General features: G+C 47.9%; 1 protein-coding gene across 12 annotated transcripts in view; it reads left to right on the forward strand.

Annotated features, from left to right (window-relative positions):
* The window catches only part of RYR1 (ryanodine receptor 1), a 204,767-nt gene that overhangs the window by 449 nt on the left and 186,706 nt on the right, over window positions 1–17,612 (forward strand). The gene's annotated exons all lie outside the window — the stretch shown is intronic.

A 17,612-nucleotide genomic window follows, 5' to 3' on the forward strand; every position in this document is an offset into this window, starting at 1 on the left:
GGGAGGCGTTAGGATTGCGCTGTGGGGCAGGGGCAGGTTGGGGTGGAGGGCTGAAGGACGAGTTGTGGGGTGGAGGCAAGGAGGGCCCTGTATCGAGGGGGCGCAAAGTTTGGTGTTCAATATGGGGATGGAGTTTGAAGGGCAGAGCGAGCCTGGGGGAGGGACCCTTCGCTGGGGAGAGGTGGGGGGCTCGGTTGCATCTGGGGGTGACCCCTCGATGTGCCTACGGAGCTCTGGCTCTTTCCAATATGTTCCGTGACCTTCCTCAGGTCTGATCTTCCGTGCCAGCCTTTCCCAACCTGGTGCCCGCCAGGTGTTTTTGGACCATGCAACATCTGGAGGGCACCAGTTTGGGGACACCTTCCTGCTCTGTTGCTTGTGTGTTCAGGCAACTAACCTTTAAAAAAGAGGGAATAATACTTATTTTTGGGGGGGGAGAACTGGGGAATCCTGCACGCTTCAGAAAAGTCTTCGGAGTGTTGGTTTCCTTCCTTTAAAAATAAAATAAAAACAGGGGCCTTTTGTCGAACGTGAATTTGGGGCTTGGCAGGGTGCCGGTGTGATTGGCAGGCAGGCGTTCTAAACGGCAGAGGTAAATTAATATCAGCGAGCAATATTCAGGCACCGTCCTGAGCAATTTGGGTGAGGGGATCCTCTCTCCGGGACCCTCAGCCTCTCTGGGGAGGACCTGACTGAGCAAGTTAGGGGCCTTGATCTCCCTCCCTGCCCCCTCTCTCCCTCAGCGGGGGCTAAATTTAGAGGCAGCCCTGTTGTCCGTGGGACGTCAGCCACCGATCTGCCTCAGAACAGGTGGTGCCCACAGTTGGGTTGGATCCGACCCAGTTCCTCAATTCCCCCTCCTCTGCCCACTTCCATGTATGAACCCAAGACAGTTCACAAAGAGAACCCTGTTGGCCCAACATCTGGCCCAACATCTGGCCGATGGGGTGTTCGGCTGCGGGGCACGAAGGCCGCAGATCCTGCCCAATCTTCCTTTTCCTTTCTCCCTCCTCCCCAAAGTCGTTCTCCCTTTGGATTGGGATAATCTACCTGTGGATCTGTTTTGCTCAAGCTCAGGCTGTCCATTCCCCGTCCCTAAATAATTTAGGCCCAAGAGGTTCTGATCGCTGTGGTTTCCTTGGGGCAGAGCCACCACACATGGAGGACAAGTCCATTGATGGCTACTGGCTCTGCTCTGCCTCAAGGGCCAGGGGCAAAAGTGCTTCTGAATCTCAGCTTCTGGAAGCTCTTGGGCTCAGATGGGCTTCCCAAAGGCATCTGGTCGGTCCCTGTGCGAACAGGATTCTGGAGTAGATGGGCTACTGGCCTGATCTGACAGCCAGACTCTCCATATTTTCTTAATATCTGGCCCTGAGAGGTCTCCATGACCTGCACAGAAAGCGATGGCTTAGGAGGGAGAATGCAAGGTTGTGCAAAAGGGGGAATTCCCTGTTGCAGCAGGGAACTGTGGCTGCCAATGGGCTCCTTGTCCGTACGCTCTGGGTGGCATGGGGTTAACGCCAATCCTTTCCTAGCCTCTCCGGTTACTAACCTTTATTTATCCTGGGCTGACAGCTGGGCGCCATTCATCACAGGGTGGCATCTCAGGTTTAGGGCGGGAGTGGTGGGGGTCAGGGAAAGGTGCTTGCTTGGGAGGGTTGCTCCCTCAAAGGGTTAAACCGGGTCTGGGCTGCAAGATGATCTTTGGTCATAGACTGAGCACATGGAGGGGGGCAGGAGACCTCCTTTCTCTTTGATCAGGCCTGGTAGTTGAGTCCCGTAGTTGGAACCACACTGCTTCCCTCTCCTCCACCCCCAATGAATCCTGGGAATTGTAGTTTAAGAGTGCTACCAGCTGTAGTTCTCTGAGGGGTCAACCCCTGTTCCAAGGGTTCTTTGGGAGAAGCCATGTGTTTTAGATGCACAGTGCGGATGTTTCTTGCGATTCATTTGTGGGGTGCGAATGGATGTTGCTTGGATGGTCACAACAGGTAGCAGTAGAAACCTGAGCTGAAGGCAACGTCAGAAGCTCAGATATCTAAGCTTGGCGCCACACGCCCATTTGCCATTTGGGGGCAAGATGTCTCAAAAGTCTCCTTTTTCAAATGATGGACTGACTCTGATAGATTCTCAGTTCAACATCTGGCTAGTTCAGAGAACTACCTTGAGCTAGGTTCAAGAGTTTTGAGAACTTACAAGAAGAAAAGACCCTCGATGCAATGACCTTCCACATATATATTGGCCAATTCCGACCTCTTTTTCTGAATGGTGATGTTCAGGCTGCACAAAAAAGGCATTTTGGTTCCAGAAATTCATTCCGAGGGTGCAGATAAATTAAAAACTGATAGAATTCTACAGGATTGGGTATTAGTGTGTGAAAACAGTCAAGATCCAATGTTCCTGGCATCCAGGCATCTTCACCTGGTCACAAGTGGTCAAAAGCCAGGTGCCAAACGCGCCTGGCGACTGGCCAATTTCGAACACGGGCTGCAGGATAGCATAAACTATGGAACTCACTCCCACTTGAGACAGCTTGGATGAACCTTAAAAGAGGATTGGACAAGTTCATGGAGGGAGGCGGCTATGGGTGGCTCCTAACCAGGATAGCAATGTTCTGCCTCCATCGCTGCAACAGGCAATGCTTCTGAATCTCAGCAGCTGGAAACCACAGAGTCTTGTGGTCAGATCCTGCTTGCACAGGCATCTGGTCGGCCACTGTATACTAGCCTGGATGGGCCATTGGCCTCTTAAGGAGGCAGGCACGGATCTGGGTATTTCTCTAGGGAGCATGGAAGGAGGAGGTCAAAGACATTTTTAATATAAGATGCTAAGAAGTGCCTTGTCTCTGAATCAGGCCAAAGGCCCATCTAATCTAGCGGCCAACCATTAACAAACTACAGTTTGTACCCTTAACAAACTAGTTATCTGAAGTGTGCGTGCACATGAAAGCTCATACCAGTAACAAACTTAGTTGGTCTCTAAGGTGCTACTGGAAGGAATTGGCTTAGGGCCCTCATATTTACAGGACCGCCTCTCCTGGTCTGCTCCACAGAGGACCTTAAGGTCCATGAATAACCATAGTTTAGAGGTCCTGGGCCCTAAGGAAGTCAGACTATCCTCCACCAGGGCCAGGGCCTTCTCAGTGATGGCTCCGACCTGGTGGAATGCTCTGTCCCAGGAGACCAGGGCCCTGCAAGATTTAACCTCCTTCCGCTGGACCTCTAAGACAGAGCTATTCTGCCTGGCCTTTAATTTGAATTCAGCCTGATCTTCTATTTCCCTTCTCTTCCCTACCCCTCTCCTTTTATGAAGATTTCCCTCTCTGAGACCCCACAGCTAATTCTCCCCTGGTCTCCTCGCTGGCCCAAGTAGGACTAATTCAGCCAGCTAGCCCTGGGGATTATCTAATGCTTATTAGATGGATTTCCCCTAAATTGATTTCTGAACTTTTATTGTTATTCATGTTTTTATACTGTCTTTTATGCTGCTTTTACGATCAAGTGTTTTAAATTTGTTGTTAGCCGCCCTGAGCCCGGTTTTTGAACCAGGAAGGGCGGGGTATAAATAAAAAATTATTATTATTATTACAGTTCCCAGAATTCTTTGGGAGAAGAATGTGCATTGGGTGTTTTTCAGTGTATGGTGTGGATCTGCCCAAAGTCTTTGAGTCTCTCCATCTTCTGCCTGGCCTGCTCCAGTCCAGTTCCCACATGAACTGAGACAAAAATATTTTATTCTCCCTCCATACCACCAGCAGAAGACCTGGCAGATTCTTAAAAGGATCTTCTAGGAGCACAGCAGCAGAAACTATTTTAGAACAGTATAAGCTATGTGAGAGTCAGTAAGAATTATTCGAAGAAGCCTTTGCAGAACCAAAAGATCTCCACAGCTGATCAAACGAGGAATCTGCTGGCTTTCCCCTAGGAGGGCATCCCAGAACCGCCCATCACATGGCCCTGTCCCCTGGGTGCAACCACGGCTACATTCACACATTTAAAGTGTTAGGTTGCCCCTTTAAACAGTCATGGTTTCCCCGTAAGAATTCTGGGATCTGTAGTTTGTTAAGGGAGCTGAGAATTGATGGTGGACCCCTTTATTCCCCTTGCAGTACTACAACTCCCAGATTTCCCTGGGAAGATGGATTAGTTGTTCAAGCACTCTGGGACATAGCTGTCAACTTTTCCCTTTTCTTGCGAGGAATCCTATTCGGAATAAGGGAATTCCCCTTAAAAAAAGGGAAACGTTGACAGCTATGCTCTGGGAACTGTAGCTCCTTAAGGAGAATAGTGTGTGTGTGTGTGGAGGGTCTCCTAACAACTCCTCACCCTAACAAACTACAGATCCCAGAATTATTTGGCAGAAGCTGTGATTGCTTCAAGTGGTATCACAGGGCTTTAGATCGATGGTGTGGATGGCGTGGCGTATGGTGGGCAGAGAGAGAATGGTCCATTCTCCTTTGTCGTTTGACCAGGAAGAAGGGAGTCAAAGAGTCCTCTTTGACTGGAAAAAAAGATGCATACTGCATAGCTGTCAACCGTCCCTTATTTGGCGGGAAAGTCCCTTATCCCAGCGCCGTGTCCCGCTGCTGTCCCTTATTGATGATGTCCCTTAAATTTCCCAGGTTTCAAAGGAAGCAGCTCCTTTCCCTCCCTCCCTGCCGGCCAGGGAGGAGGGAGGCTCCCACTGTGTTGCTTGGCTGCGTTGCTCACCCAATAAGGAGTCTAAGAACGACTGGGGGGGTGGAGCTTGCATGCCTTGTGCCGATCAAATCGGCCGTGTTGCCTGGGGACTCGCCTTTGCTCAGCGCTTCTCAGCAGAGAGGTGACGGTGGTTTTCCTTGCTGCATCCCCTTCGCCGGGTTGCTGCGCTGTGGGAACCACCGCTTGAGGCTTTGTTTGGCTGCTGGCTGGGCTTTCTGCCTTTGGCTCGGAGGGGCTCAGAAGTCGAACATACCTGTGCTGGGAAAATCCCTTATTTTGGCTGCTGATCCCTTATTTTCAAATCTGTAAGTTGACAGCTATGGTATACTGTGGGAATTAGACTTTTGAGCTGTGCCGGGGGCTGGATCGAACCCTTCTGTGTCCAATTGCCTGTCCCTGTTACAAGGCTGGGATTTCCTGACCTCTCTCTCGAACCACAATGCTCAGAACTGTGCTTAGTCCACATTCACATTTAATAATAATAATAATAATAATATTTTAAAAAATATATTTATACCCTGCCCTCCCCGGCCAGAGCTGGGCTCAGGGCGGCTAACACCAGTAAAATTACAGTAAAATCATAAAAGGGGGGGAAAACAATTTAAAATACAGGTTAAAATGCCATTTAAAATACAGCCTCATTTTAAAAGTAGCCCATAGACCAAAACCATAAGGGGAGGGAAACATAAGGGTCAGACTGAGTCGAAACCAAAGCCTAGGCGGAACAGCTCTGTCTTGCAGGCCCTGCGGAAAGATGTCAAGTCCCGCAGGGCCCTGGTCCCTTGTGACAGAGCGTTCCGCCAAGTCGGGGCCAGTACTGAAAAGGCCCTGGCCCTAGTTGCGACCAATCTATCCACCTTGTGACTTGGGACCTCCAAAATGTTGTCATTTGTGGACATTATGTGTTAGGACATGACTTTAAGCAGTCATGGCTTCCCCCAGAGAATCCTGGGAACTGTGGCTTGTTAAGGGTGCTGAGAGGTGTTAGGAAAGCCCCTCCTTCCCTTCCCAAAGCTCAAAGTTATCCGAATGCTTTAACAATCCATCCCTCTTCACAGAGGACTCTGGGAACTGTAGTTCTGGGTGGGGGGAATAGAGAGGCCCCCTAACAATGCTCAAACTATAGTTCCCAGAATTCTCTTGTGGGACGCCATGACAGTTCTAAAGTAGTACCATTGTGATTTAAACGTATGGTACAAATGTGGCCCTAGACAGTTTATAATAATATGCATGCTTTTTCTTTTTAAGAGAAAATTCTGTACATGCCACAACGACTATAAAAGCCATACTCTAGGTATTTTTTTTTACAGTGCAGGGTTTGACCAGGGCTGTTTAGTTCCCAAAACTGTGGAGAGGCTTCTTCTTAATGCAGCCTGAAAACAGTCACCGTCCTTGGCGGGCTTCGCATTGTTGACTCATCCTCAATTTGTTATCCTACTACGGTGGCAGTTCAGATTCTTCATCCAGAAACAGAAACTGCAGATTCTCCTCCCGGGAAATCCAGACTCAGCACTTGCAGGATTTAATAATGCAAATTCAAAAAAAAAAAGGGCTGGAAAAAGTCCTTTCTCTTTGTCATATTGCCTCCTTTCTTTGGCATGGAGATCCCTCCTTCCTTCTCAACCTGAAACCATAGAATTTTGTGGGGTTTTTTTGCAAGCCGATGGCCACATCTGCTCTACCAGCCTTCCTAGAGAGGTCTGTCCTTGCTTTCGTTATCCACGCACTTGGAACATCCTGGCTGGACTGCTGTAATGCCAGGTCCATGGGGCTGCCTTTGAAGACAGATGGGAAACTTTATTTATTTACTTTATTTTTATTTTTTAAATTAGATTCATATACCGCCCTTCGTTAGAAGATCTAGGTTGGTTAGAGCGTGGTGCTGATAACGCCAGGGTTGCAGGTTCGAGCCCCATATGGGACAGCTAATAATAATAATAATAAATTATTATTTATATACCACCCATCTTGTTCCATCTGCAAATTCCTGCATTGCAGGGGGTTGGACTAAATGATCCTCAGGTTTTCTTCCAATTCCAAGATTCAATGATTCTGTGGCTGTTTTATTACAAGTTTTCTTTTATTAACCCATTGTGGTTGTTTATGCATGGTACTTTTATTCTACAAATCACCTTGTGAGGTTTTTGTCCTCGGAGGTAGTCTATAATCCCTAAATATGATAACAGACCAGACCCTGCTGAGTTTGTAAATGTGCTAGCAGTTTTATTGCTTAGTTATTTATAAAACTAAATATATATATATATACCTCTTGATTGTAAAACAACAACAGCCACAACTTCAGAGCGGTTTACGAGAAGAATAAAACAATGAAATTATCAGTTAAAAGCCTTCAAAAATAATTCAAATCATTGAGAAGATTTTAAAAGAAAGAACCCAGATCAGAACACATGCCAGCGTCCTCTGTGTCCGGACTGGCTTGCCTAAACAAAAATGTTTTCAGTAGACGTCAAAAGGAACACAGCAAAGGGGACTCCCTGATGTCTGTAGTCACAGGGAGTTCCAAAGGGTAACTGGTGCCATGTAAAATGCATTTATAATGAAGAAATGATGGCTCTGGAGGACTGGGACTATTGGTAAGGTGGGGAGAGGGGTGAGGGCTAGGATAGATATGGAAGAACTGTAGCTCAGTGTAGGACCTCAGTGAAGGTCGCGGGTTCGATTGGTGTCATCTTCAGGTAGGGCTCAGAGTTTCACTTGCCTGGAGAGCTGCAGCTAGTGAGGGTTGTCGCCAATGTGAGTCCTCCTCAGAGTAGACCCACTAAAATTAAAGGACATGCATCAGTCCCACTATGCCCTGCTTAGGTCAATTACTTTCAAAGAGTCTACTTTGTGTAGAAGTGAGTTGGATATGGCATCGTTGGTCTTCAAGGACCATTGTGTTGGGAGCCACTGTTGAGTCATGCCCTGATCGGTGGTGGCACCATTTGTTGTTGTTGTTTAGTTGTTTAGTCGTGTCCGACTCTTCGTGACCCCATGGAGCAGAGCACGCCAGGCACTCCTGTCTTCCACTGCCTCCTGCAGTTTGGTCAAACTCATGCTGGTTTGAGAACACTGTCCAACCATCTCGTCCTCCGTCATCCCCTTCTCCTTGTGCCCTCCATCTTTCCCAACATTAGGGTCTTTTCCAGGGAGTCTTCTCTTCTCATGAGCTGGCCAAAGTATTGGAGCCTCAGCTTCAGGATCTGTCCTTCCAGTGAGCACTCAGGGCTGATTTCCTTCAGAATGGATAGGTTTGATCTTCCTGCAGTCCATGGGACTCTCAAGAGTCTCCTCCAGCACCAGAATTCAAAAGCATCCATTCTTCGCCGATCAGCCTTCTTGATGGTCCAGCTCTCACTTCCATACATCACTACTGGGAAAACCATAGCTTTAACTATACGGACCTTTGTTGGCAAGGTAATGTCTCTGCCCCTTCATGGATTTGTCGTGGCGAAGGGGCTTGAATAACTCAGAAAAGCTATGAGCTATGCTGTGCAGGGCCACCCAAGATGGACAGGTCATAGTGGAGAGTTTTGACCAAACGTGATCCACCTGGAGCAGGAACCGGCAAGCCACTCCAGTATCCCTGCCAAGAAAACTCTATGGACAAAGACAACGGGTGGCACCATTGCCACCATACAAATATAGGGCGAAGAAGAAGAAGGAGTGAATTCCCAGGTGTAGGTTTGGGTGCACCCTGGGCTGGGGAAAGTGAAAGACTAATTGGTGTAGACAAGAGATGGGGAGCCTCTGGTTCTCCAAACATTCTTGGACTCCAGGTCCCATCAGCCGCAGCCAACATGGCCTGTGGACAGGGATGATGGGAGTTGGAGTCCAGCAGCGTCCAAAGAGCCACACGTTCCCCATCCCTGGTGTAGACAGTAGATGGACCAGTGACCTGGTTTGGGGTAGGCCAGTGTCCTCTGTTTCTAAGTCCACATGGGCCAGCCATTGGTTCTCAGTACGTTTCTGAGCACAATTCAAAGTGTTGGTGTTGACCTTTAAAGCCCTAAACGGCCTCAAAGGCCCAGTCAGTATACCTGAAGGAGCATCTCCACCCCTATCGTTCTGCCCGGACACTGAGGTCCAGCTACGAGGGCCTTCTGGTGGTTCCCTCCCTGCGAGGTTACAGGGAACCAGGCAGAGGGCCTTCTTGGTGGTGGCGCCCGCCCTGTGGAATGCCCTCCCATCAAATGTCAAGGAAATAAACAACTATATGAAGCCCTGTTTAGGGAAGTTTTTAATGAATGATGTTTTAATGTATTTTTAATCTTTTGTTGGAAACTGCCCAGAGTGGCTGCGGAAACCCAGCCTGATGGGCGAGGTATATTATTATTATTATTTATTATTACTTCCACCACATGTGGGTTGCCATGAGACATAGCAGAGGGAGAGGTCATCAGCTCTGAGTTTTGGCTCCCAACTCGCTTCTGCAATTTCAAGCTGACATTCCAGATTGAAATGGACTAGAAACTTGTTTAAAATAAATAAGGAACAGGGGGAAATTTATAATTCTTCTTAAAAACCATTGTAAACAGTTAAAACTGTTAGTAGGATTGGAATAACACTTAATGGTGAATTTTGGACTATTATCAAAGATGCAGGAGGAAATGATTTAACAATAGGACCCACAAAGGGGAGGAAGGGAAGTCTGGAAGATTCTTTGGAATCTTGTTTCTATGTTGTACGTTGGATATTTGACTGTAAAATTTTGATCTGAAAAACCAAACAAATAAATTCATAACAACAGAAACTTGTTTAAAATATATGAATAAATCCCACCCCCCATCATATAAATGCAGCTGAGCTCATCTAAATGCTATGAATACTTTCCACCAGTGAGTATGTGGGACAGGCCCAAATATCTGTGGTAACATGTGCACCAATGTTAATTAATTAATTGTAATATTTATATGCCACCTGTCTGATTGGATTGCCCCAGCCACTCTGGGATAATAATAATAATAATAATAATAATAATAATAATAGGATGCGGGTGGTGCTGTGGGTTAAACCACAGAGCCTAGGGCTTGCCGATCAGAAGGTCGGCGGTTTGAATCCCTCCACTTGCCTTGCACATTTGGTGGCTGTCTGGATTGGGACCAGAGGGGGCCAGCAAATGGTCAGTGGCATCAGGGATGAGGGATGAGGTGGAGCTACTGAAATCGTCTTACTCGGGCTCCTCCCAAAACATGGAAGCCTGTGTCTTCATTCTAGGTTTGCACGTGAAATTAGCCGCTGGCAATATTTGATGGGGATCTCCAGATTTAATCTTCCCACTATCATCCTTAGGAAGAAAAACAACATTCAGGATTTTTCCTGAATAATCCTTTGGGGCCCACCCCAAAATCAAAACGCAGGGTGTGATTTTTATTTTTTGTTAGTATTGTTTTGCCATGGGTGCCGGTTGTGAGACTCTTGCTTTTTTCTCAGGGAAAGAAGGTATTTCCTTTCTCCCAAGACACAACCATCAATATGTTTTCACTGGGAAAATCCAATTTCACGTAGTGCATCAATTTTTGCTGGCTCTCTCTCTCTCTTTGCCTCATCCCCCACTCAATTACATGAATGACTCATTTCCTGAGGATGCCTTATTTTTTAAACGCGGCACATGCCACCCTGAGCCTTTCAGAAGCCGCACGATGGCAGGTAAAAATTCAACAGGCGAGGTTTCTCCCAGCAGGACAGCTCTGTCCTTTTTCAGTTGCCTCATGCCTTGTTAAAGGTACGGTGCTTTTATTATTATTTTTTAAAGCCCCGTCTCAGGTAGCTTCATGCCTCATGTGTAAAATGGAAATGATAGTGAGGTAAAAAACGCACACCAAATGCTGACGTTGTATTTTGAGTAGCCACCTTCTTGAAAGAAGCTCTATCTCCTGAGCCCTCCTAAACAAAAAGGCAAAGCTTTTCCCATCATTTCATCTCCACTATCATGAAGCAGGCACAGTGCCTGACATTACCCCAAAAAGAAATGCCCAGCTAAAGAGAAGACACAGAATTGCACGTGTTAATTCATAGGCAGAGATGCAATGTTAGAAATAATAACTATGGCTTAATACAGTACTTCCATAAGTGAGGTCTAGGAACTGAGGCCTGCTAAACTATGGCTTCATTGGTCTTTGAGCCAGAGGTCATAACATCCAGAAAAGGCTTGAATCTTGCTCCTCCCCCCGCTAATAATAATAATAATAATAATAATAATAATAATAATAGTTATGTACTGAAGTTCTTGCCCTGGGCCAGCAGGGGGATACTGTAGATAGTTATGCAAATGAAGGATTGAAAGTGACGTTCAGTGATTGGATAGTTTGTATGCAAATGAAGGATCGAAAGTGATGTTCAGTGATTGGCTAGTTACAGAAAATGGTTACTGTTGCATTCTAGTGGAGCTCTATATAAGCAGGCTGGCTGAGCTCCTCAGTTCAGTTCTGTTCCAGCTTACAAATAAAGAGCTGCTTTGGAAGAATCGCTGTGTCGTCTGATATGTTCGCCCACAACTTAACAATAACAACAACAACAACAACAACAACAATAATAATAATAATAATTTATTATTTGTACCCTGCCCATCTGGCTGGGTTTCCCCAGCCGCTGTGGGCGGCTTCCAACAAAGATTAAAAATACATCAAAATGTCACACATTAAAAACTTCCCTGAACAGAGAGTTCCCTTCAGAGAGTTCACAACACTCCCCCCCCCCCTTTTACTCAAAAGAGGTTTATGGAAAAGAAACAACCTACATTCAGTAGTACAATAGCCATAATACATAATAAAATACTATGCATTGTAGCTCACATTAGCCATAGCTGTAGTCCGGCCGTTTGAAATCAATGGCTATGGCTAACTGGAGTCCATTAATTTCAACAGGCCTACGCTTGAGTAGAACTATAACCTTATAATATCCACTGCAACGCCTAACCAATTCAATCGCTTCATACGGCCAAGGTTCCTGAAGCAATTTACAGGGACGATAATGGACAAAATGTCATGGCTGATAACAAAAATCCCTTCAGATGGACAAAAGATATATGCCAAATGTGATCCGCCACAAAAAAAATCGCACGCCGAGCCAAAATAACCACATCACCAGCAAAAGAATGATTAACTGTCAAAAGCTAGTTGGCGAGTGCTTGTTTGCATATTCACCTCGCGCCGGAAGAGTGGCAGAGTTGGCACCTGTCAGTTCATTTAAATGGTTCTTTGCCAACCTGAACCAGATGTTTCGGACTACAGCTCTTATCGCCCTTAGCCATATGCTATGGTGGGCATCCGAGGAGGTGCAAGGGGAAGCAGCAGCCTCCCCGCAGTTGATAAAAGCATAATTCCCAAATTTCCAGCTTCTGTTAAAAAAAAGGAAGTTTCTAGCATTTGTAGAACACTGAGGTCCAGCGCCGAGGGCCTTCTGGCGGTTCCCTCACTGAGAGAAGCCAAGTTACAGGGAACCAGGCAGAGGGCCTTCTCGGTGGTGGCACCTGCCCTGTGGAACGCCCTCCCATCAGATGTCAAAGAGAAAAACAACTACCAGACTTTTAGAAGACATCTGAAGGCAGCCCCGTTTAGGGAAGCTAAACAACAACAACAAATGGTGCCACCACCGATCAGGGCATGACCCAACAGTGGAAGACAGGAGGCAGTGGAAGACAGGAGTGCCTGGCGTGCTCTGGTCCAGGGGGTCACGAAGACTCGGACACAACTAAACGACTTGTTGTTGTTGTTGTTGTTTAGTCATTTAGTCGTGTCCAACTCTTCATGCCCCATGGACCAGAGCACGCCAGGCACTTCTGTCTTCCACTGCCTCCCGCAGTTTAGTCAAACTCATGTTGGTAGCTTCGAGAACACTGTCCAACCATCTCATCCTCTGTTGTCCTCTTCTCCTTTTGCCCTCCATCTTTCCCAACATCAGGGTCTTTTCCAGGGAGTCTTCTCTTCTCATGAGGTGGCCAAAAACAACAACAAACTAGAAAAGTTAGTGGACAAAGCTTCTTTCCCACCGGGTACTCCGGGGCAGCCTGTCTGTGTGTGTGTGTGTGTGTGTGTGTGTGTGTGTGTTTTGCCTAAAAGGCATTCCCGAAGCGTCCTCGGGGCCTGTGTGTCTGTGTGTCAGCAACTTTCCCTGCCTCCAAGCTATGTGCTTACCCAGAGTTTGCAGGAATGCTTTGAACAGGTGCAGCCTCCAAAAATACTCGTCCCCCGCCCTGCCTTAAGCCTGTGGGACTGGCGGTCGGAGGAGGAGGGTGACATGGGGTGGGGTTGACCCAGGATGGTAGGGCGACAGGGAAATGGGGAGGAAAGTCCCTCTGTTTCCAGCACAAAAGCCCTGCTGGGAAATTGGGCCCCCTCCACAAATGTTCGTTCTTTCTTTCTTGAGATTGCCTTTCTGCTGTTCCTCAAGGTCACTTTCAGAGGAGGCCTCTTCCCCTCTTCCAAGCCTTTTTGTCCTGGAAACCCGTTCTTTGAGGGTGCTTCCCCTAGGGTGGGGAGCTCTGGAACAAAAAAAGCCGTTGCCTACCTAATTGCTTTTTTAGAACCGCGAATAGCTGGCTATTCCTCCTGGAGAGCAGTTTCCTATTTTAAACCATCTGTGTCCCCTTAGCAAGCAAAGTTGTACAGGGAGAGATCGAGGAGGCGGGGGTGTTAGCTTCCCCTCAACCCCCTTAAAGCTCAATAATCCAAAGGGGGGGGGGATTTTCTTCATGTATGTGAAACTGGGGCTTTGGTCCTCGCCAGCCCTCTTCCAAATCTCCCTCTCTCCTTCAGAAAAGCCTTTTGACAAAGTTTTCAGGGTTTTGCACCATACGCAATCTCCTGTTCTTTTGGCTCCTGGCACGCCTGTGCGTCAGCAGATGGGGAGAGAGAGCCAGGCTTAAGCGGGGGCAAAGAACCAGAGGAGGGGAAGAACTGGAGAAGACAACTTATGCCAGCCCTCATTCCCGACCTGGCAGCATCTAGAGGGCACCAGATTGGGGACGTCTGACTTGCGTGCCAAACTGTTCTCTCCACGCTGCTTCACACACACACATGTTCCGGGCGAAATGTACTGTCATTGGGTTCTGCTTTGTTTTTTAAAAAAGATTCCTTTTTTCAGTGAGTTTGGTTCACACGTTCAACTGTGACTCCAGGGTTGAGAAACCAAGGGGCTGAGAACTGGAGCTTAGGGAGTGCCAGCCAGCTGTGCCGACGCGACGCGTTTGCACACTCATCCATCTCTGTGATGTCATGAAGGTTGTATGGATGGGGTTTCCTCTTCGTGCAAATGGGTGATAAGCTGACCCACAGTGCAGAATCAACCCCATTGACTGGACTCTGTGCACCTCCAGATGTCGTTGGACTTCAGTTCCCATCATCCCCACCAACGGCCATGCGAGCTGAGGCTGATGGAAGTTGTAGTCCCAACAATCTCTAAAGCAGGCACCCCCAAAATCGGCCCTCCAGATGTTTTGGGACTACAATTCCCATCATCCCTGACCACTGGCCCTGTTAGCTAGGGATGATGGGAGTTGTAGTCCCAAAACTATCTGGAGGGCCGAATTTGGGGGTGCCTGCTCTGGAGGGTTGGAATGGGTTCCCCCATCTCTGTTTCATAGAATCGCCTCTGTGCTAAATTGTCTTTTCCTGCTCGGTTGGCCCTGCTGCTAATTCCTGCTCTTCTAGGTTCCTCAGCCACGCTTTTCCTAAGCTGCAGCTTGGGTAAGCTTCCATTGTTTCTGAATCGTTGCCAAGAGTCCAGTGCAGAGAGGTGTGTCAAAACCCTCTCTCTTGCAAAAGAAATGAAAAGGCGGAGGGTGGCGGTGTTTCTGAGCCCAGGATCTGTGTTCTGATCCTGCGTTCAGGTGCAGAGAGTTTTCTGATGTCCTTGAGATTCTGTTTGCATCTGTCTTGGGAAAGCGAGGTTCCGGCTTTCGCTGTGTGCCCTCCTGGCGCAGATCGCATTCTTCATGGGGCCGCCGGATGCGAGTCAAGAACATACCATATTTTTTGCTCTCTAAGACGCACCAGACCACAAGACGCACCTAATTTTTGGAGGAGGAAAACAAGAAAAAAATATATATTCTGAATCTCAGAAGCCAGAACAGCAAGAGGGATCGCTGTGCAGTGAAAGCAGCAATCCCTCTTGCTGTTCTGGCTTCTGGGATAGCTGCATCCTGCATTCGCTCCATAAGACACACACACATTTCCCCTTACTTTTTAGGAGGGTGAAAGTGAGTCTTATAGAGCAAAAAATATGGTAATTCTCACGCCTTGGCCAAACCGGTCTCTTGAGCGAGATGGTCTGGCCTGCCATTAATCGTCCCAAGTTCTCCTGGCCAAAGAAAAGTTCTTTAGAGTGCCAGGAACGAACAACTAATATAAAAAGCAATTGCAACGTGATTCTGCACAGAGCCACAATTACATATACATTCAAAGCCTATTCAAGGCCTATTCTTCCTCCAAAGAATCCTGGGAACTGTAGTTCGTGAAGGCTGCTGCCAATGGCAGCTCCGTGGAGGGGAAAACTACAGTTCGCATGATTCTTATGTGGGGGAGATGTGTGTTAAATATGCCCAGGATATGAATAGCGCGGATTCGAAATGGGACTCGGCCCACTTTTATTTCCTCCTCCTTGGCAGCCCCCTTCGTCCCCGGGTCGGGGCTGGTTTTTGGGAATGCGTCAACTGCTTGCCTGTGTGGTTGTGGGTTAGTGGGACTGGCTGGGTTAGAGGGGCAGCAGAGAGGCTGATCTCTTTGCAAACAGCAGAGCCCCGGGCTGATGCTGCACATTCCTTGGGCAGAAATAGGACGGCCGTGAAACGCGATCTCTGGGGAGGAATTCAAGCAGAGCGGGTGGTGGGACATGGCTTGGGAGCCCAGTTAGGTGGGATGGAAACAGCAAGAATGGAGTTGGAGAGGCAGAGAGAGAGAGATTGAGGGTGGCCGTGGTTGCTGCTGTTGTTGTTACATGTACAGTGGTGGTTGTTGTTGTTTAGTCGTTTAGTCATGTCCGACTCTTCGTGACCCCCTGGACCAGAGCACGCCAGGCCCTCCTGTCTTCCACTGCCTCCCGCAGTTTGGTCAAACTCATTCTGGTAGCTTCGAGAACACTGTCCCACTATCTCGTCCTCTGTCGTCCCCTTCTCCTTGTGCCCTCCATCTTTCCCAACATCAGGGTCTTTTCCAGGGAGTCTTCTCATGAGGTGGCCAACGTATTGGAGCCTCAGCTTCAGGATCTGTCCTTCCAGTGAGCACTCAGGGCTGATTTCCTTCAGAATGGAGAGGTTTGATCTTCTTGCAGTCCATGGGACTCTCAAGAGTCTCCTCCAGCACCACAATTCAAAAGCATCAATTCTTCGGCGATCAGCCTTCTTTATGGCCCAGCTCTCACTTCCATACATCACTACTGGGTACCTCGGGTTAAGAACTTAATTCATTCTGGAGGTCCATTCTTAACCGAAACTGTTCTTAACCTGAGGTACCACTTTAGCTAATGGCACCACGCCGCCGCCGCACGATTTCTGTTCTCATCCTGAAGCAAAGTTCTTAACCTGAGGTACTATTTCTGGGTTAGCAGAGTCTGTAACCTGAAGCGTCTGTAACCCAAGTTACCACTGTACAGTCGTACCTCGGAAGTCGAATGCCTTGCAAGTCAAATGTTTTGGCTTCCGAACTCCGCAAACCCAGAAGTGAGTGTTCCAGTTTGAGAACGTTCTTTGGAACTCAAACGTCCGACGTGGGTTCCGCTGGTTCCAATTGGCTGCAGGAGCTTCCTGCAGCCAATTGGAAGCCGCGCCTTGGTTTCCGAATGTTTTGGAAGTTGAACAGACTTCCGGAATGGATTCTGTTCGACTTCTGGGGTGCGACTGTGTTTGTATCCTGTGTTTCTTCCAAGCTGGGATCCAAGGTGGCTTTTACGACATTTAAAAACAACATTATAACACAGGAGGTACAGTGGTATCTCGGTTTAAGAACAGTCTGGTTTGAAAACGATTCGGTTTACAAACTCTGCAAAACCGGAAATAGTGTCCTGGTTTGAGAACTTTACCTCGGTCTAAGAACAGAATCCGAACAGTGGAAGGGCACCGGCGGCAGGAGGCCTCATTAGGGAAAGCGCGCCTCGGTTTAAGAATGATTTTGGTTTAAGAACGGACTTCCGGAACAGATTGAGTTTGTATACAGAGGAACCACTGTAATACAAACTAGCTAAAAGCAATACAGTGGTACCTCGGGTTACAGGCGCTTCAGGTTACAGACACTTCAGGTTACAGACTCCGCTAACCCAGAAATAGTACCTCGGGTTAAGAACTTTGCTTCAGGATGAGAACAGAAATTGTGCAGCAGCAGCTGGAGGCCCCATTAGCTAATGTGGTGCCTCAGGTTAAGAACAGTTTCAGGTTAAGAACGGACCTCCGGAATGAATTAAGTACTTAACCCAAGTGGGACGCAGGTGGGGCTGTGGGTTAAACCACTGAGCCTAGGACTTGCCGATCAGAAGGTCGGCGGTTCGAATCCCCGCGACGGGGTGAGCTCCTGTTGCTCAGTCCCGGCTCCTGCCAACCTAGCAGTTCTAAAGCATGTCAAAGTGCAAGTAGATAAATAGGTACCGCTCCAGTGGGAAGGTAAACGGCATTTCCGTGTGTTGCTCTGGTTCGCCAGAAGCGGCTTAGTCATGCTGGCCACATGACCCGGAAGCTGTACGCCGGCTCCCTCGGCCAATAAAGCGAGATGAGCGCCGCAACCCCAGAGTCGGCCACGACTGGACCTAATGGTCAGGGGTCCCTTTACCTTTACCTTACCACTGTAATTAAAACAATATTTTTTTAAAAAAAATTAAAAAGGAAAGCTCAGTTGGTTAGAGCATGGTGCTGATCTCCCAATGGGAAAGCTACATATTCTTGCAATGTCGGGGGTTGGACTAGATGACCCTGGGGGAGGGGGGTCC

Source organism: Podarcis pityusensis (genome assembly GCF_964106645.2).
Source record: "Podarcis pityusensis genome assembly, chromosome: 8".
NCBI classification, from domain to species: Eukaryota; Metazoa; Chordata; class Lepidosauria; order Squamata; family Lacertidae; genus Podarcis; species Podarcis pityusensis.